The 26,144-nt window shown below is 38.6% G+C and overlaps 1 protein-coding gene across 3 annotated transcripts in view; it reads right to left on the bottom strand.

Annotated features, from left to right (window-relative positions):
* The window catches only part of ELAPOR2 (endosome-lysosome associated apoptosis and autophagy regulator family member 2), a 1,439,853-nt gene that overhangs the window by 817,123 nt on the left and 596,586 nt on the right, over window positions 1-26,144 (bottom strand). The gene's annotated exons all lie outside the window — the stretch shown is intronic.

Below are 26,144 nucleotides of genomic sequence, written 5' to 3'. Positions count from 1 at the left end.
AGGGTGAGGTTTAACTAAATATTGTAAATTCCATTACTTTTTCAACCATGATAAAATAATATTGTTGTTTTAAGGCAGAAGTATGTATGTTATTAGTCAGAGAAGATAGTATTCTATTAAAGGGGAATATAAAAGCACAATTGTGTAAACTTAACTAAAAGGAATATGTAAGCCCTAAAAGGCATATGCTACAAACAAAAAATAAATAAACGTCCACACAATGGCATAAAAAAAACACCAAAAAACAAGGAGGCCTACGAGACCTAGAGAAGGAATCAAGCTGACAGTGCTTTGTAAATGTATGTACGGAGAACCAGGTAGAAGCTTCTAGAATATTTCTAAAATCAAAACCTTTTTCTAAAAATGTATAACAAAGTAATAGCCTTAGACAACCATTTGGAAATGGTCTGTTTTGACACAGGTTGCCCCTTCTTCTCACCTTGACAAGAACCAAACAATTCATCTGAAGATCTGAAAGATTTAGTTCTGCCAAGATAGCACCAGAGTTGTTTGTGGGACATCCAAGGTATGGAGCATTTTTTCTCCCTCATTTTTAAGTTCAAGAAAGAAAATGGGGATTTGGAAAGTTTGGTTTAAAGTAAACTCAGATACCACTTTAAGCATAAAAGAAGGATTAGTCCTCAAAGAAACCCTATCCCTATGGAAAATGAAACAGGGTTGACTCACAATAAGAGTCTGCAACTCATATAACATTTTTGCAGACATCAGAGCAATCAGTAAAACTGTTTTTCATGCTAAGAAATTCAAGTCAGTCAGATTGTCTGGTTCAAATGGAGCAAGTGATAGCTTCTCTAACACAAAATTAAGATCTTAAGGAGGGGCCACCAGTTTTCTTGGAGGCCTCTTATGCATAACCCATTTCAAAAACATTTTCATGAGACTGCATTGAAAGAGGAGGATCCATGGGCAGACATGCTAAAATGGCCAATAAATGAATATGAAGGAGTTATAAGAAAGGCAATAGTATAGTAACTAACACAAATACTGAAAAAACAGAGAACAATTGACCCTGAATGGGTACTGCTTATGTTGTTGACAACATCTAGAAAATATTTTCCTTTTGCTAATAGGCGATTTTCTAGTAGCAGGCTTTCTTGCCTATATTAGTACCATGCCCTCAGTAAACATGTGCCTAAGAAGAATTAGGACCCTATCCTCCAGACAGTCAGTTCAATATGACTGATGTAGGGGTATATGAAACACCCCTGTCCTTGTGCAAGTAGACCCAGTCTGTGAGGAAGCTTGTGGTAACTGCCCCTGGCCATTTCCAAAAGAAGGTAGAAAGTACAGTTGTGTACACTTATCATAAATGTAGATGTTTGAATGTATTCACTGTTGCAGTCATCACATATGGGCTATCTGCCTGCAGGTAGCCCTCAGCCAGCCTGAATACCAGAGTCTATGGATTTCTGCGTCGGATGCTGTCTCTTCTTCTATGACGTCAGGTCGTCAGGGGTGGAAAAAAGTAGGCAAATGAATGGACTGATTTAGGGCCACACTAGACACCACCTTGGGCATAAAGGAAGGATTATTCCTGAGGGAAACCCTGTCCGCATAGAAGATGATGAAGGGTTCCACTGCCATGAGGGCCTGTAATTCAGACACTCTTCTTGCTGAAGTGATGGCTAGAAGGAAGGTTGTTTTCCAAGAAAGGAATTTCAACTCTGCTGTTGCAGCTGGCTCAAAGGAGGGAAGAGTGAGCTTTTCCAATACAAAGTTAAGGTCCCAGGCTGGAGTGGGAGCTCTCCTGGGGGGGGGGGTCTTAAATTTTTGGCCCCTTTAAGGAACTGTTTTAGCAAGGGATGAGAGAAGAGGGGTGGCTCAGTTTTATAATGTGCCGAAATGGCAGAGGCATGAATTTTAATTGATGAGAATGATAGGCCCTTGTGGAGCATTTCTGTTAAGTACTGTAGAATATGAAGTAAGCTGGGCACCGATGTGCCCATCCCCTGAGCCTGGCTCCAGGAACAGTATCTTTTCCACTTTTCAGCATAGGATTTTCTAGTACTAGGCCTCCTTGCCACCAGAATGACATCCAGCACCTGCTTACTGAGGGATGCTAGAGGAGAGCTCAAGGAATTAGCCAGGCTGCAAGGTTTAGGGTTTGAAACTGAGGGTGTAGAATCTGGCCCACCTGCTGGAACAGCAGGGAAGGGGTCTGAGGCAGGTGCCATGGTTGCAGCAGTGTCATACTGTACAAGAGGGGGTAGCAGTGCTGGCGTGGCCAGTCTGGTGTAATCAGAATTGTCCTTGGCTTGTCCTGTTTGATCTTTAGTAGAACCTTCAAGAGGAGAGGCAGAAGGGGAAAGGCATAAACCGAGAGGCTTTCCCAGGTAAAGGACAGGGTATCCACTTTCCAAGCTTGACTGTGGGGAGTTCCTGTGCAGAATTTGTTCAATTGGTAGTTCTGAGGGGAGGCAAAAAGGTCTAACTCTGGAGTCCCCCATTTGTTCCTCAACAGGTTGAATATTTTGAGTTCTAGTTTCCATTCGTGTGGGTCCATGAGATTTCTGCTTAAGTCGTCTGCCAGTGAATTTAGTTTGCCTGGTAGGAATTGAGCTTGTAGGTGCACTTGTTAGCTCAAGGCTGTGTTCCACAGAGCCATGGCTAGTCTGCAGAGAGGGTACGAGTGGGTTCCCCCCTGCTTGATTATGTACCACATAACTGTGGTGTTGTCTGCCTTTACCAATAGTTGTCCTGGAAGAATACGATCTTTGAAGGCTGTCAGAGCATTCTGTACAGCTAACATTTCTTTTTGATTGATATGAAGGTGCATCTGTCCCAGGTTCCATTTGCCCTGAATGCAATGCCCTGCCATGTGAGCCACCCATGCATAGTCTGATGCATCTGTTGTTAGGGTTTGAGTGGCAGGGGGTACAGTGAAAGGGAGTCCCTTGTTGTGATAGCAGGCCTCTGCCCACCAAAGGAGCTCTGTCTTCATACAAGGAATGATAGAAATCATTGTTTCCGGGTCCTGGGAATGTTGACACCATAGGCTTTTAGATACCATTGGAGTTTCCTCATATGCAGTCTTGCATATGGAATTAGTAGAATGCAAGAGGTCATGAACCCCAGGGCTTGCAGTATTTTCCTTGCAGATAGCTGGGGTTTTGAGGCCAATAGTTTGAAGTAGGTTGTCAAATAAACTTGTTTCTCTGGAGTGAGGAATGCCATCTGGGAAGGTGTGTTCAAGCTTGCTCTCAGGAATACAATCTGTTGGGGGGGTACTAGGTGAGATTTCTTTTCATTGATGGTGTATCCCAGTGAGGTTAGAAGTTTATTTATGAATGCCAGGTGTTGTAATAGCAAGTCCTGGCTTTCTGCCTGAATCAGACAATCATCCAAGTATGGGTAAATTTGAATATTTCTCTGCCTGCAAAATGCAATGGCTGGAGCTAGCAAGGTTTCACCGAAAGAAAGATCTTCTGGAGGGGAAGCAGAGGGAATGGAATCCTCCGTATCAAAATCCTCATAAGTAGATAACGGTAAATCCTGGTAATCAGAAGGAGCAGAAATATCAGATTCCTGATCAGAAGAATCAGAAAGAAATTCAGTTCTAGGTCTCTTAGACGGGGAAGGCTGGCTTCCCCTAATTAAGGTAATAAGGTCTTCAGCCATTCTAAGCATTTATTTTTGAGGCCTAAACCTGCAATTTGGTCATTGGTTTTCTAGGCGTAGTACGAGTTTTTGGCCTGAGGGATTCGGAACTTCTGGATGGAAACGATGACTTCGGTTTAATATGAATGTCTGTAGGCCTGAATACACCCTCAGAAGCCAGTGCCTGCACAGTGGTTCCGGACCCATCCAAGGTAGAGACATCTACAGGTTCCATAGTCGAAGAAGCATCTTGCGGCATACCGGACTCCAAATGGGTCTCAATAGAGACCTGCGAATCTAAAGTAGCGGGTATCAGGGGCTGCGAAAGGGCCTCACTGAGTACCGGCGGACTAGCGACTAGCTTGACGGAAGCATCTTCTGCAGTTTTGGACCTATGCGGTCTGTCTCTGTCTTTATCCTTACGTTTTTTCAGAAGATTGGCAGTCAGATGGCTTAACAAAGCCATTTCGGAGTACTGAGATTGAGTACGAAAGTAATTGGCTGCAAAAATAGCCCAATGACGAATAGTTCAGGGGTTGAACAAGGCACAAAACTGACAGCGAGGGACGTCGTGGTCTGGGCCTAAACAGGGGATGAGTAAGAATGAAAATCTCTATGAGGTATTTGCTTTCCACAGGCAAGACAGTTGTTAACTTTTACTGACATCGGCTGGAGCAAGAAAAAGGATCCCCAACGGGGTACTTATCTTTTTTGAAGACTTCAGATCTGAAACTCAAAAACGAAAATTTCAGGAGATGGATGACTGGCACTTGCGAACTGCTTCTGCTTCGAGCACTGCACGACAAGAAAGACTGATGTAATGGCGTCGGCTGCATGTTTTATACCCCTGTCAACCTGATGTCATGGAAGAAGAAATAGCATCCAACACAGAAATCCAAAGACTCTGGTATTCAGGCTGGCTGAGGGCTACCTGCAGGCAGCTAACCCAAATGTGATGACTGCAACAGTGAAACATGAAGAACATCCACTGTTGCTTGGGCCAGAAGGGAATTACTACACTGACTTTAATGAATTCCTTTTGAATCTTCAAAAGTACCCTGGATATTAAGGGAAAGGGTGGGAAAGCATAGAACATTCCTTTCCAAAGGAAAGAAAAGGCATCTGTTTTCCAAGTCATTTAGGCCTTCTCCTACAGAATCTTGGAAGACAATTTTACCAGATGATTGTTCAGACAGGAGGCAAAGAGGTTTACTTGAAGAACTCCCCACAGATGGACCAAATATTGGAAGAACCCCCAATCTGCTTTCCTTTTATGAGGGTCTCCTCTGTTCCTGCTCAACTTGCAGGTGGCAATGTCTGGTGAAAGTGTGAACAGATGTCCAGGTGGCAGCCTCCAGATTGTCCCCGGTGGGGACTCCTCTGAGGAAAGCTGCAGAGGTGGAGGCTGCTTGTGGTGGAGTGAGTCCTGACCCCCTTAGGGGGAGGCTTTCCATGTTGCCTGTAACAAAAATGGATGCAGTATGCTATCCATTTGGAAATTGTTTGTTTGGAGATGCCTTTGCCCTCTGCCCCTGCAGCAAAGCTAACCAGTAATTGATCAGACTTTCTGAATGATTTAGTCCTGTCTAGATAGAATCTGAGCTGTCTGTGCACATCTAGAGAGTGCAGGATCCTTTCCCTCTTGTTTTATGGGATAGAGAAAAAGGTGAGCAAATGAATGGATGGGTTGAGAGACACACTGTACAGCACTTTGGGCATCTGTCTTTGTCTTTATCCTTATGTTTTTTTGGAAGATATGCTGTTGGATGGCTTAAAGAAGCCATATCGGAATGCGAGGACTGTAAGTGAAAATATCTAGCTACGATAAGGGCCCAATGATGTACAGTTCTGACGTTGAACAAAGCACAAAAGCGATAGTGGGGAACATCATGGTCTGGGCCTAAGCAAGTGACGCAGTAAGAATGAAAGTCTCGGTGTGGTATCTGCTTTCCACAGGCGAGACAATTGTTAACTTTTTCTGACATCAGTTAGTGCAAGAAAAAGGGATCCCCAATGGGGTACTTAGCTTTAGAAGACTTCAGCTTTAATTCGGAAGACGAAACTCAGATAGCAGTTGACCGGCACTCATCTGCTTCTGTTTCAGGCTCCATGGCAAGAAAGCCTGATGTAATGGTGTCGGCTGCCTTACTTTATACTACTGATGACCTGTTCTCAGTCCTGAAACAACAGCAACTGATGCAGAAATACTAAGCCTCTGGTATTCGGGCCGGCCGAGGGCTGCCCTGGCAGGGATAACCCAAATGTGATGACTGCAACAGTGAAACACGAAGAACATCTGGTTTCTAAGCATTGTCTTTCCTTGGCACTAAGAACATCCTTGAATAAAAACCTGGTTCTATCCCTCCTTGGGATAGCTTATGATAAAGAACAGGTGGAAACAAAAGAGTCTGATTTGGAGGATGAGGAATGACCCTCTGGAAGGAGAAATTTCCTCCCACTGCCATTTTAATTTTGATTAATGATTCTCAGAATGCATTTGTCTAAAACAATCTGCTGCCAAAGAGAAAAATGGAAATTCAGACTTCCAGGAAGAAATAAACAGGCCAAGGTTGGAGGGAGTCACAGAGTCTCTTGAGCTATCCGTTCACACTTGGACTGTCATTGATTTTAGGAGGCTTTGAGACTTTTCTTGGAACCCCCTTGCCATTTCTTTTTACAAGTCTGTTTACCTGAATTTTGCTGAGACTGTTACTTCAGTTTTTTTTTGCCAAATTTGAATGAGGAGATGGAAAATTTGGAAAAGGAGGGCTGCAAAATCTTGGAGATTCTCTGGATCAGCTTGCCCCTTTCATCACACTTTTTGATTACCTCTGCAGCAGAGGGGCCAAATACAAAAACTCTATCCAAGGCAGAATTTAAAATCTCATTTTTAACATTGTCTGGGAAGTTCTGAGAATGCAGCCATGCTAACCTTCTTAAAACAGAACCAATGACCTGTGCAACAGAAGAAACAAGTTTTTTAAAGCATATTTTTCCTCAGAAGAAGAAACTGCAAATAAAACATTCCTGATACTTTCATAATGCATCATAAAAAATTAACATAGAAGTCTGACAATTCAAAATTCTGAAAAATCAAAATTGCAGATGTATACACTTTTTCCACATACCTGTCAATAATTCTCCCATTCTTACTAGAAAGAGTAGGAGTTTGAATTAATTAAGTACTTAACAGTGGGATCAACTGAAGCTATAGCTGCTAGTTCCAGTTTGGAAATAGTGTACAAAAATTTAAAATACTGATAAACTTTATACATCCTGCCTTTTTGGGGCAGCTGGCTGACTACCAGGAAAACTGCAGGCAGTAACATACACATACTCTTTAAACAGAAAGAACAAGAAGACTGGGTGTGGGTTGTCAAAAATCCTTCTATAACAACTTATAGTATTTTCCGAAAGACTAAGACTAAGAAACCTCAGTGTTCTCCCAATGAAAATGCTAGCACATTCTAGCAAGTCTCAGAGAAAGAGAAACTCCCACAGGGAGAATCGGGACACCGAGCTTTCCTCTAAATCTGAATCAAAATCTGAGGAAAACCTCTGTATCTGTTCCTGTATTTTCCTGTTCAGATTCCGAATCTTGAATCTTCAGGAAAAAGGTCTTCTTTCTTTTACCAGAAGCTACTTTACAAAAAGAATCAACAGCATGAATTATCCTGAGCCAGACCTAATAAACTACCCCTATCCAAAGAAATTTGAGGAGAGGACACATGCCTGGTTTTCGGTTTCTTTTTGACATGAAAAATGGGACCAACCATGTTACTAATAACATCAGCTGATTCCCCAGGGATTGGCACAGCATTTTGACAACAAGGATACCTTTCCTATTCCCTCTCCTAGGACTGACAAGTGTGGTTTTCCTTGCCAAAGTAGGGGAACCCAACAGCCAAAGACGACACGGCTAACCCCAGTTCATACTGGCTGTAGGTGCTATACTACAGGTATCCAGGGTAAAAGATGAGTGGTCTGAAGTACAACAAATGGCCACAGCAGGGCCATCCACCTGAACTTAGGCAAAGTGCTAACCTGTTGTAGTGGCAAAGACTGTTTGTTAACTTTTTCTTTTTGTGGCTGGAAGAAAGACCAACCATGGAACCATAACTCTGTTCCATGATCAAGCTAAAAATAATGTCTCTTCCCAGAAAAGAAAAACAGCCACTGCCTTATCTGCCCAGCAAAGTAAAGCACAAGCTGACTGCCGATCCTCGAAAGCCCCAGAGAAGCATCCTCTTTGGCAGCAGTATAGCCACAAAAAGCGTTGCACCCAAACTTGTCTTAGTCATCTCAGCTCAAGCTGCTCAATAGTCTGGGTGTGTGGATAGTGCCCTGACGCTTCGGAAGCTGGACAGCTGTTATACCATTGGCAGAATCGTACTGATCGCTACAATGAACTCAGGAGGCTATGGTCCGCTACTCAGAAAAGTTATCTTCTTGTGTAGGGCACTGCATGTGTGCCTAGTACAGAAATCCTGGGTAAAGAGAATCAGAAAAGGCAGTGGTAACATTGTCACCTCACAGCAAGAGGTTCTCAGGTTTGATTCTCGGCTGGGGAGCCTTCTGTGTGGAGTCTACATGTCCTCCCTGCATTCGTATGGGTTTCTTCCCATGTTACAAAGACTTGCATCTAGAGCATTTCTCCCTGGGCCTCTGCTGAAAATTGGCTCATTCCAAGTTGGACTTTCCTGGTTAACAAAATGTAAAATAAATAAGGCTTTTTGAAGATATCTGGACATCTTTTGGCATAGAATACAGAAGGAGCCAACAGTCTTTGCACTGTTTTATATGCTGCAAGAGAAATAGTGTACTGCTGTTTGGGACTTTAACAGAACAATTACTTTACATATGTTACTGACTTTAATTCCATGTTCTTTGAAAAGAGCTTTCATCAGTATTTTTTGCGTTGTTTAATAAAACTATATGGTTTTAAAAACCAATGGATTGTGCTGCATTTGTGTATATATCTCTATACACATATGTGTTGTTCTTTTGGCTTTTCCCAGTTAGGGGTCACCACAGCAGAACTCTGGTCCACTAATGATTAGCAGTAGATTTTTTACGGGTGCCAGCTCGATGCCCAACCTTCAGCGAAGGCACGCCTATTCTACACGTCTTTTGAATACCACTCAACCACTGGGAGGACATGCAGAATCCACACAGAAGGCACTCTAGCCAAGAATCAAACAGGAGAACCTGCTGCTGTGAGGCAACAATGCTACCACTGCACTCTCTCTCTCTCTCTCTCTATATATATATATATATATATATATGTATATTTATATATATATATATATATATATATATATATATACAGAGTATACACACACACACACACACACACACACACACACACACACACACACACACACACAAAATATTAATAATAAATGCATTGAAAATGTATTGTACAAGTGTTAAATAATCCAACTGAGCAAAACACTGCATATCTATTAGCATTGAGAGTGTTAAAAAATCTATTTAAAGTTGATATCACAGCTCTAGGTACCTGTCAGGTATTCAGCACAGAGGTCAATTTTAACAGATCTTGTCACTGTAGATGATCTGTTTGAAGCTTTCTTTAATTTGCATACTGCTTGCAAATGAGCTTGAGTGGAAGAACATGATTCTTTGCATGCACACAAGCTAATATAAAAATTATAAGTGTAAAAGTGAATGGAAACAAGTTGGTGCTAACAGGAAATGAGATAATAAAGACATGCTACAAAGATATGGTTGCCCGGAGAACTGTCAAGTAGGTGGAGGTAAACAAAAGTTAGAGTCTCCTGCTGGCCACCGTTGGCTGAACTAAAAGGAGAAAATAAATAAATCAATAAGAAACTGGAAAAAATGGGGCAACTCAGTGAAAAATTATGATGATGCAGTAAAGAGTTAAACAGCAAGTATAATAAAGAGAATATACAGAACTTTAAAGACAAGGCAAACCTTGTATGCTTGAAGCTATAAGTTGAGGAGAACTAAATATTTTGCCCCTATAACTTATATTATCTTCACGGCTCCCCAGTTCTCCATCTCCAAGTTGGGTTTACCAACTAATCTGTCTGCCTGGACTTACTCTGGCATTGCTGGGGCTGGTGACGGATCATAAGGGAGTCCTGGGGGTTCAGTAGTTTTTGCATGCATACTAGTTTTTGTATAGGTAAAGTGGCCTAATGGTTAAGGTGTTTGCTTTACTAACACAAGGTGCTGGGTTTGAGCCTCACAAGGGATAATTGCCTAGGCTTAAAATGGCTCACAAGGGCAGTTAGCTTAGTACTAACCTATTCATCTGAGTTTTTTTTTGTTTTTAATTTTTTTACATGCCCTACCCACTCCTTTCCCTGCCCCCCACTCTTATCGACTACACCCAAGGGCAACTCCCCTCTTTGGACCATGCCTCCTTTAAGGAATGTCATTGACAAATATCCTCCCACGCAGGTCAGGCACTCCCCACCCTCCCTGCCACTCCCATTAGTTTCCCATGCAGCAAATCAAACCAGGGTCTCCTGGGCCATGTAAGAGCTTTATCCCTCTTAGCCACCGGAGCAGCCTTAAACCTATGTATTAATATAATTCTGAACATCTAAGGATGCTGGAAGTAAAGTACAGACTTGAGGGTATATGTAAGGAGGAATCCAGTTAAAGAGGAACCACAACACTGAAGAAGGGAAAAGGCTGTACAATGAAGGATGACAGAAACTGGAATCAATTTTAACACTTAAAGGAATTAAGGAACAGGCAAATACTATAACTAGGTCCAAAGTTAAATGAAATAAGATGGAAAATGGTAAGGATAAGCAACAGTTTAGAATACTGAACAAGTGAAGCAGTAAAAAAATCAGTGTGCACTAAATATCTACAGAAAAACTGGACTTATGTTAACAGTAATAACATGCAGTAGATGCATTTACATTAAATTTCATGGTACACCATCATTGCCAGTGAATGGTACATTAATTTTTTAACACTTTCTGCCAGTAAACTATAAAGGGTGCTCAGAAAGAACAGCCGTGCTAAAAGAAATTACTACTTACACACTTTTGCTATGTGAATATTAAAATATCAAGGTGCTCTTCAACAGACCATTAAATAAAATTTGCTAGCAATTAATTAAAGGTTAAACTTGTTTCGAAAAAACAGCAACCACGATAAAGGAAAATAAGGAAGAATGTGGTTTAGGTTAAATATGATATACATTATTGATAAAATATTAATGAAGTATTTAAAGCAAGTTAGTATTAGAGCAGTGAAATACCACAGGCAGCAAATTAGTAGATTCCAAAGCTCAAAGTTCAAGTGCAGCTGTGCGAACTAGGAAAAATTAGTCCAAAATTGTTAAAGAATACTAAAGTACAGTAGAAGAGGCCTTAATGCACAGAACTGATAATCTCAGAAAACTCTGAAATTACTTAAATGCATATTTTAAAAATGGGGAACATGCTTTATTCAAGTTTAATTCTATCAGCAGAAAAGGTAATACACTTAGCTTAAAAGTTTATGTGTAAGTAAATACTAAGCTACATAGTATTTTGAGCAAGCAGTCTTGAGGAAATATGGGCTAAAATCAGAAAAGATCTCCACTGCATACCAGGATCAGTACGAAGGCCACCCAGTCTGTACTGTTAAAAACAGCATGATTCACCACTAGAGTCACACTATTAGCAGGGCTGATGATAGACCAATTCAGCTGACAGGGCTCAATATGGCCTGACACTTCTCCGTGCAATCTGCATTTCAGAATCATAGCTAAAAGTGCTCAGTTTGAAGAAAAAAATGCTTTTCCACTTAAAACTGTAGCAAGATGCTCCTAACAAATGTAACTAAGCATCTTGCTCAGTAAAACTACCCCACACTGAGTGCTTCAGCCTTGACCACAAACACAATACCAGCATTTATCCCAAACAAAACCACAAGATACTGAAACACACAGCTTCAGGACAAGAGTTTTATTGCCAAGTAAGCGCTTTCATGACAAAGCGCTTTCTCTGCAATAAAACTCTTGTCCTGAGGCTGTGTGTTTTGGTATCTTGTTGCTTTGCCTGGGATATATACTTCATACCTGATAACGGACTTAGTCCAGTACTGAGTTTGTTTTGCTTCACAATACCAGCATTAGTTTAACAAATGCAGGTTCTGCACTCCTCCTCAACATTGTCACCTGACAGTCACAATCCTTAACTTCAGCAGTAATGGAAAAAAATGTTCTCACTTTGAAGAGCAAAAGAAAAGAAAACCTTCTAATCTGAAACCATAGCAAGCTAGTTGACAGAAACTTAACAAGCAGCTTGCTACACAGTTAAACTAAAACTGTCCCTTTTTTCATAACTTACCTGATTGATTTTGTAATATTTTTTGCCCTGTCTCTCACTGAATTTTTGATTTTCTGGTCAATTACTTCAGATTACAGTCAATAATGGCAGACTTTATAGTTTAATACTTCATGTTTGCTCAGAAAATGTATGTCGATGCAAAACCTGTTATTCTATAACTTAAGTGAATTACAGTCATATTTAAAAAATCTATCTGATTTTGGACGTGTTCCTCCACTATTTATGCCTTTGTCCAGAATTCATAAGTAATGAAACTGGTGGTATGCCAGAAATGTAGTATAGGCATTCATAAGTCAATGCTAGTACCAAACCTCCTAACTCTCCAGAAGTTTGTCAAATGACCACATTTTTGACTAATATTTTTTATCGTTTTTTCAAAATGTGTGGTTTTCTAGCAAATAACTGAGAATGGAAAGACTGGGGTTAAGTCATGAAAGAGTTGTGGCTTGGAGTCACCCAAACATGTCATACATTGGGCCCCACAGTTACTACAGCCAGCCCCGGCTTATTAGCACCTGCTCAGTGCCTCACTTGAACAAGTGCAGCATACTGATGGAAGCACAGTAGCCTGCCCATATCAGCTGTGAAATATGCCCTACAGCAAAACAGAATGCCTGGCAGGGAAACAAGCAGGGCACCAGTACCCACCACAGAAGTATGCACAGTAAATTCACATTGTCCACCTCAAGTATATGTGGCCTTCAAAGGGCATAAGCATACATCACAAAGCAGGGAATAACAGATAAGAACAATAAGAGAAATCACCTTCTCCTCAGATTCTATGCTCACCATTTCTAGTGGCTAAAGTTAAACTGAAATGAGAGTCAAACCGAAGAGCCTATTGTCATTTTGGTGCAACTCAGTGCAATCAAACTCGGGAATTGCTAGGAAGACAACATGCTCACAAACTGATAGTCTCACACATCAAAGCCACAGTTAGGACATGCAGGCTGCCATACTATGTTCTCAACATTGCAACCAGCACTTAAGTCAAACAATTGTAGACCACCACCACTATGCAGTGCAATAATAATGCATAGCATTGTAGCATGGCAGACATATTTCTGGGAAGGTCAATGCACGGTTAATTCTGTGGGGCAACAGACAGGGTTTCACTGTACCGGAAGATGCACACTCATCCGCGCGCGCGCGCGCGCGTGTGTGTGTGTGTGTGTGTGTGTGTGTGTGTGTGTGCGTGTGTGAGTGTGTGTGTGTGTGTGTGTGTGTGTGTGTGTGTGTGTGTGTGTGTGTGTGTGTGTGTGTGTGTGTGTTTGCGTGCTTCTTACATACCAGTTCAAATTTGCATCCCATTACACTCTGGTACATAGTGACTGATTTGCTACATTACACAGTCCTACTGGGCTATGCACAAGGAAGAACAAGACTTAGCTGCCCGGTGGTACACCAGCAGTTGCTAGGTATCATCAGCACTGGAACTTAGTATGTGCTTGCAGAATGCTTCCTAGAATTGCTAGTCTTTGGTCTCTATACATCAATATGCATGCAAATGTTTGGCACTCATGAGCGTTTTTTTTTTTTTTTTTTTTTCATCTTGAGTGACCTTGTGTATGATATACTGACAACATTTGACTAAGAGTGTGATGGCATAGCACATCTGAGTATACAATTACTGCCACATGATCACAATACTGTTCTCTGCATAGTTGGCTGTCCTCTGTTCCTGAGCATTCCATTCCAAAACCATGTGTGCTACTGGGAATGATGCATGCACTACCTAATTCATATGTCATGTTGCTCATTTGTATCACCAGCTTCATCACTAGCATTGAGTAACACAGAAACAGTACAGTTTTGAACCACTTTCAGGCATTGCAGAGAACAGTAGTCAAAATCTTGGTGAAACTGCACAGAATACTTCCAAAAACACACTTTGAACGCCAAAAACAAATTTAATAAGTAAAGCTTTCGGGCTCACCACCCTTCATCAGTACATAAAATCAATGAGACTCATCAAGACATTAAATAGGGATACTAATAGAATCACATGATTCAGCCAGCCTAACATCTTTAACTAACAATTAATTGTTTAAACTCTTGTAGTTTAAAACAATATTAACATATATTTAAGAAACCATTAAAAATGTATACATTTTTACATTACTTATATATGTATGTATACAAAAGTACAAACATAAAAATTCTCATAAATGCATATTATATATAACAAGAATCCTACATTAAGCAAGCAGATAAAGGAGGTGCAGTTGTAATAATGAACAGAAGTAGTTACATGGAGAAATTTAGGAGCATTTTATTAGATTCTTTAACTTTTATGGAAATAACTTTTAATGATGTTAAGAAATGTATTGTAGATGTGAATATGGCAATTTACGAATTACAGCTTAGTCAAGATAAACTATTGATCTTTTCAATTATTTTTCTGTGCCCTGTCCAAGAATACCACAAATTTATGGAATTCCCAAAATACATAAATGTCTGGAAGACCCACCCCTTAGACCCATAGTCTCAGGTAATGGATGGGTAACAGAACCTATATCAAAATATCTGCAATTACAATTAGGCAAACACCTGAGTAAATGTCCAAGTATATTAAAAGATACCTCCCACTTTTTAACTGATCTATACAAGTGGTATGAAGAAAATGTTGGGAAGACTTTTATGTTCGTGACATTGGATATTGCATCACTGTTCACAGTGATCCCAAATGAGTATGGGCTGGATGCCATAAGAAGTTTCCTTAATAGTGAAACTGATATGCAAGCACGGGAAATAGAAAATATTTGTGTGCTTTTGGATGTAGTACTGACAAAAAATGTCTTTATTTTTGATAGAAAACCATTCTTACAGTTAACTGGGGTAGCAATGGGCACCCCAGTAGCAAATACTTATGCGAACTTAGTGCTATATCAATGGGAAAGGCAATTTTTATTAAATAATTGCAGTAACCTAAATACTAAAGTTAAATTCTACAGAAGATTTGTAGATGATTGTTTTCTGATCTAGGATGGTAATAATGAGGAATTGGAGAATTATATTGTGTTTCTAAATGCCGCAATGAATTTTTTAAAGTTCAAAATGTCTGCCTCAGCAGATAATATAGTGTTCTTGGACATTCAGCTTTATAAGAAAATGAATAGGATAGAGTCCATGATATATAAGAAAGAGGTAAATGCGAATAGATATGTTAGAAGAAATAGTATGCATGCACCACATACTTTTGAGGGTATTCTGAAAGCGCAGTTAATAAGGGCTAGTAAGCTCAACACAGAGGATGATAATTTCATACTTCAAGCAAATGAAATGAGACAAGAGTTTATAAGAAATGGTTACTCCCTTCAATACATAGATGCTATATATGAAGAAGTGAAAGTAGGGAGAAAAGATAAATATAAACCTATTTTTAGTAAAGACACAGTACAATCAGAACAAGTTTCAAATGAAAATGATAAAATAATTAGATATATAACTACGTACAATGCAAACACTAGAGATGTGTGTAATATTATAGAAAGGAATTGGCTTATATTGTTGGCTATGTCAGAGATCAAAGAGTTAATAGGTCCGAAACCTAGATTTTCATTTAGAAATCTGGAAACATTAAAGCAGAAATTATGCTATAAGGGCTTTAAAGATGAGAAAGTTGTATACCAACATAAAAATGCTACACTGAAATGTTATAATTGTAGTTGCTGTGTAGATATTTATGATTCAATAAATGAGTTTGAGCATCCCATTACTAAGGAGAAATATGAATTTAAATGTTCAGCTAACTGTAACACATCACAAATAGTATATTTAGCAACATGCACACATTGCACAGCATTCTATGTTGGTAAGACAATTAGGAAGTTAAGGGAACGCATTACAGAACACAAGTCTGAGATTAAAAGGAAAGTGGTGACAAATGCACTGAGTAAGCATATTATGGACAACAATACACATACTTTTAAGTTTAGGGGTATAGCTGTAATAAATATAGGTATTACAGGAGGAGACATGAATAATGCTTTAGAGTTAAAAGAATATGAATAGATCATTAGGCTACAAGCAGATGCTATACCAGGTTGTAATAACATTGTTAGTATCAAACATGTGTTAGTTAAAAGGCAGAGAGAAAATGTTTAAGAATGAATTTTATATTTTAGCCCTTTAAGTTGATATTCACATAAATGTAGGATTCTTGTTATATATAATATGCATTTATGAGAATTTTTATGTTTATACTTTTGTATACATACGTATATAAGTAATGTAAAAATGTATACGTTTTTAATGGTTTCTTAAATATATGTTAATATTGTTTTAAACTACAAGAGTTTAAACAATTAATTATTAGTTAAAGATGTTAGGCTGGCTGAATCATGTGATTCTATTAGTATCCCTATTTAATGTCTTGATGAGTCTCATTGATTTTATGTACTGATGAAGGGTGGTGAGCCCGAAAGCTTTACTTATTAAATTTGTTTTTGGCGTTCAAAGTGTGATTGCAGAGAATAGACCATTATGCTCAGAAAGTATTCAAGTATAAGGGACACTATATTCAAGTATAAGGGACACTATAAAGATGTGATAATGAGGGGATAGTAGGTACGATGTCTAATAAAAGGCTGAAGATACAATATAAAGAACTTTATGGAGGAAAGAATTGATGGAAGATATAACATGGTAACACCAGAGCAGGAACAGACTAAAAGATAGACAAGTGCAGAGAGCAGACAGTTGGTAGAAGAGTTTATTGATTTATTTATTTTATAAAAAGGTGGTAAGTTCCTCCAATAATCATGAAAAAAGAGTCACATATCTGGACAAATCTGTCGAAAAAAGAAGCTAATGATTAAGATTTGTTGGATCAAAGGCTGTGTGTCAACCTCTATTTTTTACTCAGCATTTCAGTAGCTGGCACACACATACAAAAAGACAAGCACACATGCACACGCGCACACAGTCAAGAAAAGTCATTCAGTCCTTTTTTTGCGATGACAATGTTCCCACAATTTAAACACATAAGTTCCACTGGAAACAAATACAAATGGATATGATTAATAACGGAGCTTAGGAAATATGCATAGCACAAAAATGTTTGTTCTTCTGTTATAACACGGTTCAGTTGTATTATTTTTCTCTCTCTACCCTTCTTACTACATCAGCATATCGTTTTTGTTTTCCTCTTATGCATATCTGCATAGTTTAAAAGTACTGATACCTGAGGTCATAGCTCTCAACTGTCCAGATTTTTACAGAATGTCCAGATTTTTGCCTCATATTTTTGGTCTGTCCCTCATAGAATGTGTGGTTTTCTGACAAGCCACCGGGGATTGATGTCACTAAATAATGACCAATATTTGAGTTTCGGATTTCCTAATCTTTTGAAATGCATGCTAACTTAAAACCTGCTATTCTAGCAACTTTGCCTACCCCCCCACACACACACACACACATTAGTTTTGGCTTTGTCAGCTAAGAGTTTGAGATGTATACACTGATTATTTAAACACCAGTGCAGAACTTCAGACAGACTGTCAATCAGATTTTAGTCAAAATTGTCAATATGTTACTAATTACAGAAAATCTACTCTGAGAAAGCAAATCATTTCAAATGACACAAAATGCACAATCAACAATTAAATGGTAGGGAAACAAGCAGATATCAACACTAAGTATACTGTTATAAGTTTTCTTGCTGCCTTCCAAATGTGGCCAACTTGAAAATGACCTGGAAATGCTAAAGGCCTGCCCTATCCATCTTACATTTCTGATAAAGCAGTAAATGGGTTACTGAACAGAAGGATGCAGCAGTCAACAGAAAAGTATATCAATGTGAGATAAATCATTCAGAGCCATTTTATGAACTGCCAGCAAAAGAGAACAGAGGACGAAGCAAATTGCTCATGATGCGATAGGAAAGTTGATGTCAGAAGATGGAGGCAGGGATAACACTGCTACACACAATAATGGAAAAATAAAGACAAGAAATACAGCTTAAATTTCAGCAAAGTGTCACCAGTGCAACATGCACCTTAGCTAGTTTCTTTCTGTTCTACTACCAGTTAAAACCTGCAGTACTCCAGAGTTGTCATGAATGAGTCAGAATGCCAAGCCAACTGAAACCAAAATTCAGACAAGTCAAAAGTGAATGAGAAAGACCTACAGAAAGTCAGAAATTTTACTTCAGCTCTTGCTGAATGAACACTACTGCACAGGTTTCTTCAAAGGCACATGAAATATGCAATCAGGAAAATTTTAACAATTTTAAAATGTTTTTCATAAACATTTCATAGGTTCAGCATCATTAATACTATAATGAAATCAGAAATAAATTGTTTATTTTTATAACTTTTACCTAACCTGGCAAGTCATAGGGTGACTGATTTACTGGTATAATTTTTAAGGTGCCAGCAAACCTACGACGACCATGCAAATCATGTACCTAGCCATGTAGGTGAAATGAATGACAACACTGCATGATTCACAGACAACAGGAGTCAATAAAAAATTAAACAAAGTGAGTTCTACTGCTCCCCTTGTTTTACTTTATATATATATATATATATATATATATATATATATATATATATATATATATATATTGTTTTTTTTGTCGTGCAAAGAGGTGAGTGAACTGAGCTGCCACCTTAGTGCACTAAAACAGGTGGACTACATGTAATGTAACTCTACTCAATGAGTAAATTTTGCCTGACAAGTAACTTAGAGGAGTAGCAGCTAACACTGTTGCCTCACTGCATGACGTTGTGGTTTAATGCAGGACTGAGGTGCCCTTTGTGCAGAGCTTGCATATTCTCCCTTTGCAATGTTGGCTTTCATTGCGTACACCAATGTTCTCCCACATCCCAAAGACAAAATGACAGGTGAACTGGTGATGATTTGACTTGCCCCCACACGTGTGTGTGTGTGTGTGTGTGTGTGTGTGTGTGTGTGTGTGTGTGTGTGTGTGTGTGTGTGTCTAAGAATGTGACATATAACAGATTGGGATCCCATCTAGGACTAGCTTCCTGCATTATGTTTCTTGCTTGCCTGGAAAGTCTCCAGCTACCCACAATCTTGAATTAGATAAAACATGCACTACAAATGAATGAAAAAAAATTATGTCTATATAACATACAAACTGAAAATTCGTCTTCTCATGGACAAAACAGGCCATCTGCACACAAACCTTGGCATATGGCATGCTTATTATGTAAACAAGAAGCACTCATAGAAAAGGTTAGGATTCTCACATTCTCACTATCACTGCACATCTTAACATAACTTTTTAAACAATAACACCCCCTCTCACTCACACACACACACACACACACACACACACACACACACACACACACACACACACACACAAATGCTCTCAGTGAAATACACATACCCTCCATACTTAAAAATGTAATCCTGGCATATTTATACATTCCACAACTTACAAACTTTTTTTACCCACAATGGAAGGCATTATAAAAAAAGAGTGTCACGTTGCCATTTATCTGGAACCAGCTGCTAGGGCCACAGCACAGAGCATTTGCTGCTGACCATAAAGGAAGTGTTAAACATACATCGTAAGGGACAGACAAATGTGGTCCAACTCTGCACAGCAGGGGAGATGAAGCCCTTACTACAACCCAGATGACTCATGTTCAACAAGCAACTCAAGTCCTTGTGGATCTGGGTGGGGATGATGGGGCCAGGGGTGAATGATCAATGCCATCTTGCTCATCCTGTAAGGTGAGAAGCTGTCTAGCCCAACACAATGTCAACACCTAAAGAAGTGCGAGGTATATGGCATGCAACATATGAGATGAGGTGACAACTGCATTTGTAAAGCAGTAAGCTGCAGAACCAGGGACTTGGCATGTACGGTAGCATGCATGTGCCCACTGAAGCAACTGCACAAGTTACAAACACAAAGGGTTATGATGCAGGTACATAAATCAAAAAGGCTCTATCTTCTTCCTAGGGCACTAATATATGAACTGCATCTTGTTGGACTGCCCATTTGCACAACACAACATCACCAGTCTTGGCATTCAGCTCTTATCTGTATAAGGGGAACAACTGGGGTGGTAGTCTCTCATTCCATGTGGGGAATAAATCAGCTGATTAGCTCTCACCCTGAAAAAAAAATGAATGGGTCAGAGAGGGAGGCTTGATAGTCACGTGGGGTGGTTAAAAAGTCACACAAAGAAAATATCTGATTGCTTAACATTTGTGTGTAGTCCGTAGTTAAACTCAACAAGAAACTCCAGCTCCTAAAAATGTTTCTAAGATGAAACACTAAGTATTCAAATACATTTTGACCAAATCTGGCAACTCTGTTAAACATTTTGTATTAATTATGCAATATTATATTATGGATATGGGGAGAAAACAAGGAAAAGCATTTAAGAACCTGAATGTTTTACTGTACTCTATGTCAGTATGTGTGTTAATTACTATAATGGCAGATGACAGATTTTCTCCTCTGATTCTTCAGGTTTAATTTCGTCAAGTCTTTTGGGTTTCCAATAGTATGGATGAGAATGGACCCTCTTCCTAACTCAGGGTACATTTACAGTTCATGAAATTGGTATGGTTTTAGTATTTGCAATTAGTCAAGACTGCTCTCCTCAGCAACTGCAATGTGTCCAGATTGTCTTCTGTAATTCATAAGGGGTTACATGTCTAAGTATAACTGTAAATTCTTATTTTTTTATTTTTATTTTACACTCATTGCTTCTTCTACTACTAGAATTGTCTGATTATGTTTCTTACACATTTCTCTCATTTTTGCCTTCAAATACAGATATTCTATGGCTTTGCATCTGTCTCTAAGACACTCTAACCACTAGGTGTAGCAATTTCAATAATCAATGCTACTTTTATCTTTTTTTTCATGTACTACCATACCTGGTTTTCTTGAATCTATTTTTTGAACTGATGCTAATGGGTGATCCCATGTGATACAAACATCGTCATTCTCTATAATGCTTTGTAGTTCATGTTTCCAGTGCTTCTCAGCTACTTCTATATTGTAGTGTTTGCACAATACCCAGTGTAACAGCCTTGCCTATTATGCCTTTCTATATAAAGGCCCTCTGTTATGACCTTATCACATTCAGCAACAACAGAACTGCATGTGTCTGCTTCTCCCACTCTTTCAATGGATTTTGCATGGATAACATATATGCAAGTCCACTGTCCTGGGCTACCATTATTAGCCTTTCATCTTTTGGTTTCCTGTGTCAAATCTTGGTTATTTTTTTTTTTATTTATTTATGTATTTATTTATTTTGCTTTTTTGGCATATTCAGTTGTTAATTGTCCATTTCTGTCTTGATTTTTATTCCTGCTCAATAAAGAGATGCTTCTGCTAAACTAGACAAAGCCATAATCTTAGATTTCTTTTCATTATGTTTTAAACACCTAACTATGATAGGATCTGATGAGGTCAGTAGACATGTATGTAGTCCAATGACTGCAGATCTATACATGTAATCAATTTTGAGGAGGCCCATACCTCCTTCAGACTGAGAAATGTGTAATCTTGATATACACTGATTGTTATATATCAGTTGATCAACATGAATAATTTTTCTTTTTTATTATCCAATTGATCCAACACTTTTTGGGGTCAGTCATCCCAAAACTGTAAATTACAACAGGAAGATCAAAAGTCTAGCATGTACTTTATTCCTAGATATGAAGACAGTTTTCAGTATCTGTTTTAGTCCTCTGAAGTATTCCTTACTGAGCTTTATTTGCATTTGTTCACGTTTTATTGTTGATCATTCATCTATTCCCAAATATTATACACTCCCTCCTGCTCAAGTTCTTTTATATCTAATTCCTGTCCTAGGTTGATATTTTCTTGGTTTTGCAGCCTTGCTGTTTTAAATGTTGTTTTTGCATGTTTATCAAGACTAAATGTCATTTTTATAAGTTTTAACCATTTGTAATTGTGCTTTCAAGTCCTCATCTAATGAGCTATACAGTTTTAAGTCATTCAAAAAAAGTAGATGAGAAATCTTTGGTTGGGTTCTGAGAGCCAAACTGAGAGCCAAACTGTAACGATAGCCTATCTGTTAAGTAAACACCTGAATGGATTAAGGGCAAGACAAAACAGCAGCAGTGACTAATAACAGCCCTGGAATATCCCCTTTGAATTTTTATCCATTGGACAATTGCCTTTTGTCATGGCTCAACAGCAAAGAGGTTTGCTACTGTTTCATGGTCACTGTAATGTAATTAATTGATGTAGGTGTATCTCATACATCTGTAAGCATTCCTTTATCCACAAATGTGGGATGCTGTCAAATGCATTTTGTAACCTATCCATGCCATACTTAAATTCTTCCCCTTTTTACAATTCTCTATTATGAATTTATTTACAGACAAATGATTGTTGGTCTAAAGTACCTTCTTTCAATACCATTTTGTTCTATTACCAAATTTTATTTTCAAAATGACTATAAATTCTGTCTTCATCAATTCCAACATATAGTCTGTATGTTGTCAATTATTATCTATAGTTTTCAGGATGGCTCGCAGGTTCATTCTTTTGGATAAATATCTTTTTTCCCTACTGTTAACCAGGTTGGTGTGCATTTGGGATGATCATATAAATAATTCTTACTCAACACTAGATCTTTGTGTAGGGATATTAATACTTTTAGCCATAACTTGGATACTGCATCTGGGCCTGGGGGGGGGGGGGTCCCAGTTAGGAGCTTTTCTTAATTTTGTCTCAGTTTGTCTGGTCATTACTTCATCCTATTTCATATTCTCTACATTAGATTTCCTTACTTTTCTTTCACTTCTTCTATCCATTCTGCATCTTTGTTATGTTCAACAGAGCCTTCATAAATCTCCTCCTTAAGAGTCTTCATAAATACTGCTCCAAAATGTGCCTGTTTCTTCATTTTTGGTGATGTTTCTATTCCTTTAGCTTTGTCTCACAATTTTCTATAAAATCTTTTTGGTTCATCAATGAATTGCTTATTGTGTACTGTGCCTTTTTATTAATCTGCATACCTTCTACGTTTTTCTGCTTTGCTGATATTTTTAGTTTATTATAGACAGTGGTGTATGATAAATCTGGTCTATTTAGATATCGTGTTGCTTTTACCATGTCCATCTTTCTAAGTGTTTTTGGTGATCTGCTCTCCTTTCTATTTTCTTCTAGCAGTGATACTTCTCATCTTACTTTTTTATAGTGTTCTTTATTCAATGCTTCCATTGTGGAATTTTGCTGGTTTCCTTCCTTTCCTGTGTTGCTCTGTTTTCTTGTGATAACACTTTATTCATTATTTGTTAGGTGGCACACTAATATATGCATTTTATTTCTGTTACAGAATGTGAATTTCTCTTAGTGCTCATCTGTTTTACACATCTCCTCACATTTCTGGTCTTATTTGCTTTCTGTAATCCAATTCTTTCATTGATTTAACATGTCTATCTTTCATCTATCTTAATATGTCTATCCATCTCTATTAAATCAAACAAGCCTTCACTTAAATCATTTTCTTCTGGCTTGAGAGCATCGTCTTTTTTCTTTGTTTCCAGTGGATAATCTACAGAAAGTTCTAGAAAAATCTTCCTATGAGACATCCTCTTCAGATGCACCCAGTTTTATCTGCTGCTCCTTCCTATGGGAATCTGTTGGCCCATAACTCTATAACATTACCAGAGTAAGGGTTACCATCCCTTGTTGTGCAACTTCAACTGGACTTTTGTACCAGTCTCCCACAGAAGACACCAGAGCATCATGTTGCAAATATTCAAGTGCCTCCTGCTCCAAATGTTACTTCTTAATCTGAGGACCCATAATTCCATCTTGCTGCAACATTGTCTGTGTTGGATTCTCCACACTAAGTCCTTCAATTTAACTTCTACCTTCTTAATTTTCTTTTCTGCATTCCCTCTTTTTTTTCAAATTCTCTATATCCCGGTGCTTTTCCCTGTATTTCTCTGGAAATATTGTTGCAGCTGTGCTTTTTTTTTTTTGTATTGGTTAGTTTGGCTTTGACCTTTGCCTAAATATTGCAGCATACCAGATCTCTCTTTCTGTCTCATGCCCATGTTTCTTTTTTATACATTACAATAATCTCTGGGTTTTGTTCTTTATATTTTTGTACTTTGTCACTTCTTTTTCTTCATTTTATGGAGTCGGAGATGTGCTCTCACACAGAATGTCTGAAGATACTGAGAAACTACAATTTTGCCTCCAATACAAATATCTGCTGAGAAAACGCATTCAAAGTTTTCAAAGTTAGGGTAAAGATTTCAATGTTCACATTCATGCTACTTAAAAAGACCACAAACCAAAGACTATTTTGTTTGCTCATGAACCTAAAAAGCAAATGAAGGATGCAACAAGAAGCCTTGAATTTCCTAAATATCAGATGCACAACATATCGGTGAGAGCTGCATTTCCTGTAGTTTTCCTGCGAAGGCAGACAAATGTGGTCTTTTAAATTTACTTGTTATGATCCCACACAGGCATTCTCAGTTCAGAATGCAGACAGCTGCTCACCTAAAGGACAATGCTAGTAGTTAGTCCCTTTCTTTTAAAGGGCAAGAATGCCTTTTGGATTGACTAAAAGCCTAACTAGACCTTCCTACTGATGTAAAATTCTGCTGCAGACTTTAGATGGTAACTATCTTATTACGTATTTAAGCTTTTGAAATGAAATACAAGAAATTCTAAGCATCCCAAACATATGGTATTGTACAACAAATATTCAGGTGCTAAAATTTAGCATCTTGTATACGTATTACATTATTTTTTGCAGTTCTGTCAATTGTCTCTAAATGGGAAGCATGAACAGCACACAGCATATGAAGCAGTTTATAACTGCAGCTTGTTAGTCTAATTTGATCCTGATTACATTGCTGTTTCTGTGGGGTCCAGAGCACATATTAAAATTTCAGAGTGTATTGCTTCCTATCAAGGACATAAGAAAGATCTTATATTTTCAAGAAGGAGCACACTATTAAACTGTAAAACCTTAAGATTAAAACAGCTTGCTATACTATATCAACATTTCATTAAAATTGTAAAATTGTTGTTCTTAAAATGTTTTGTAATCATTTGGAGCTTTTCTCCCTGGGCCTCCATTGAAAATAGGCTTCTACCCATTCAGACTTTCCCAGTAATCTAATGTCAAGAAATAAATAAATAAACATTCTCTTTACTGATACCTTAAAAACACAAAACCAGTAACTCAGAAACACTGTAGGTGCAGTCACACCAGACTGTCTGCTGTTTACCTATCATATGCCATGAGGTCTGGACCTCACTAATAATTAACAGAATGGAAAAGCAATGCGAAGTCATCAATTTGCTAAATATCCTGCTCACAGTCAGAGCAGTGATTGTGGTGACACCATCCCACAGTAGTGGCTAGATATATATGAGAAATATCTCTGAACTTGGCAAGTGTACATGCCTCACTGTGGCTCAATGCACTCATGAACTCAGAAGCAGCAAGATGGAAAATGCATCTAACGGGTATAAAAGGGGCAGTACAGGGTCATTTCATCTGTTTTTTTTTTGAGGGGGCAAATTAAAGGGTGGAAATGGAAGTTAGGAGCGTAATGAAAAAGAGGGGACCTCTGGTGGAAATAGTAAATAATGAACAGGACAAATGTGGGTAAGATAGGGTAACATTTTAGGGACAGGTGCCTATTTTGATTACATAAAGAGAAGGTAAATTGGAGAAGGAAGGAAAGAAAGTGGAATGAAGGTAAGAGGGTGATTATATGTAGCAGGAGCACATAAACATAGACGATAGACAAAACTGACAGGGAAAGTGCTGACACAGTGAGATAGGGGAAAGCATAATGGAGTACGAAACAGTGGACAACCAGAAGGAAGACAATGGTGGTTTGTAGGCTTGGACAACAAACAAGGAAGGCCATAGACACAAAAGGGAAGGAACACCAGGACTAGTGACAGGTGAGTATAGGAAGCAATATCATCTTGTGCACATGGAAACCAATGGGGATCAGATACCCATGTTGGGCATCATCACTACAGTTCTAATTCAGATATTTATGGCAGTGTGGGCTAGGGATGAGATGCTGGTACTACAAAAGAAGTCTTTCCAGGTGGCCAGTGTGGGCATATATGCGGTGGTCCACCAGCTCCCCAACTACCTTGGCAAGCTCACATTAACAAATGAAATGGATAGTACCCCCGTGCAGAACCACCAGCAGGAA

The sequence above is a fragment of the Protopterus annectens genome, chromosome 11.part0 (assembly GCF_019279795.1).
Source record: "Protopterus annectens isolate FY-2018-M chromosome 11.part0, PAN1.0, whole genome shotgun sequence".
NCBI classification, from domain to species: domain Eukaryota; kingdom Metazoa; phylum Chordata; order Ceratodontiformes; family Protopteridae; genus Protopterus; species Protopterus annectens.
The sequence above is the reverse complement of the archived record's forward strand: the minus strand, read 5'-3'. Positions and strand labels throughout refer to the sequence as shown.